This window comes from Macaca thibetana, chromosome 9, assembly GCF_024542745.1.
Source record: "Macaca thibetana thibetana isolate TM-01 chromosome 9, ASM2454274v1, whole genome shotgun sequence".
Taxonomy (NCBI): domain Eukaryota; kingdom Metazoa; phylum Chordata; class Mammalia; order Primates; family Cercopithecidae; genus Macaca; species Macaca thibetana.
The window spans coordinates 40668986-40670547 of NC_065586.1; the positions used below are offsets into that span (position 1 = coordinate 40668986).

The 1562-nt window shown below is 61.5% G+C and overlaps 1 pseudogene; it reads right to left on the reverse strand.

The window, feature by feature from the left end:
* Positions 1-1256, reverse strand: LOC126962226 (uncharacterized; annotated as a pseudogene).
* Positions 1257-1562: the final 306 nt, after the last annotated feature.

Genomic DNA, 1562 nt, shown 5'->3' on the forward strand with positions numbered 1-1562 from the left:
TCAGGGGACCCTCAGATGGGCGCCTGCTTGGAAACCTCTCCAGCCCTCCAAACACTCCTTTCCTCCCTGAGTGTTCATTTGTTGATCCAGATTCTGAATAAATGAAGTCGCACAGAATCCACCTGGCAAAAATGGAAACTGCCTGGAGGCCAGGACTGAGGGGAGGCCCGGAGCAGAGCGACTGTGAGACCCTGCAGTGAGCAGGGAGGGCAGACTGGGGACGTTCGCCACCTTGAGTGTCTCTGCTCCCCGCAGCCCTGAGACTCCAGGCTCCCCTGTTCCGCCCTCCCAGAGACCCTACTCGTCCTCCCCGCGGGGCTCCCTGGAAGCTCGGGGAAGGGGCAGGCTGCGTCCTCGGGATCTTTTTCAGCAACCACAGCAGCGCATCCCAGCACCTCCTCCAGGAGCCCCGCCACCTCCTGCCACCCGGGCTTTCCCCACAGCGCAGCGTCCCCTAGTCCCCTCAGGGCTAGAACAGAGGTACCCGCAGACAGTGCAAAAAGGAAGTCCCTATTGCCTTCCCGTGCAAACTGTAGGGCGGTTAGAGCTGCTGGGGGAGGAAAGCAAAGAAGAAGAAATAAAGTTAAGAGTGATATGGGTACAAAGAAACAAACACGGAGCTTCCGTGGGCCTGCAAAGGAGCCCCAGGAGAAGTACGCTGGGCCTGGGTCATCTCCTGCCTTCAGCGGGCTCCAACCTTCCTTAGGCCCCCCTCCCCTATCCACCTCCCACCCACGGCCCTCCCGAGGCCCCCCTCCCCGCTCCCCCTTCTCGCCTTCCCATCCCCCTTCCCACACGCAGCCCTCCCGAAGCCCCCTTCACCAGCTACCCGTCTCCACCCCTCTCCTCCCCAACCCCGCTCCCCGCCCCCTCCATCCCGCCTCCCACCCGCGGCCCTCCCGAAGCCCCCCTCACCTCCCCACTCCCGAGGCCCTCCCGAGGTCCCCGGGCTCGCGCTCCCTCGAGTTGCCTGCGGCTGAATCCTGGCGCTGCCAGGGACTCCCTGTCGGCGGGGCGCGGGGGGCGGGGGAGTCGTTCCCAACGAAGGGGAGGGAGGACTTTCGTGAGCATCTAAGGAGTACATCCTCACTTTGTCTTCTGACTCTGTCCACCCAGAGCCTGTGACCCTGATCCAGCCCGCGGCGCACAGACCCCGGCTCGGGGCACCCCTGGTGAGCGCCTTCTGCGCCAGAGCTCCGCACAGCACCAGCCCGCGCTCTCCCCCAGCTTCTGTTCATTTGCTGCAGCCTGAACATCCGTGCTGCCAGGTGACAAACCCAGGCACGCAGAGATGTACATACTTTACCCAGGGTGACACGACGTGGAGCTGAATCCAAGTCCGAGAGTCTGGTGACAGTGTCTGAGCTCTGACCGCGCAGCCGTCTCACAGTGAAACAAATTGGGGACTGGCCTTGTCCTGAGTGGCGTTAGGACAGTGCAGTGGCCTGCAGTCTCCTGGCCAGTCTGTCGAATGTGGGAAAGATGAGGCACCTTGTAGCCTTACATGTTATTTTTCTTTCCTTTTCTCTTCTTTCTTTTCTTTTTTAAGGATTTGAATTAGT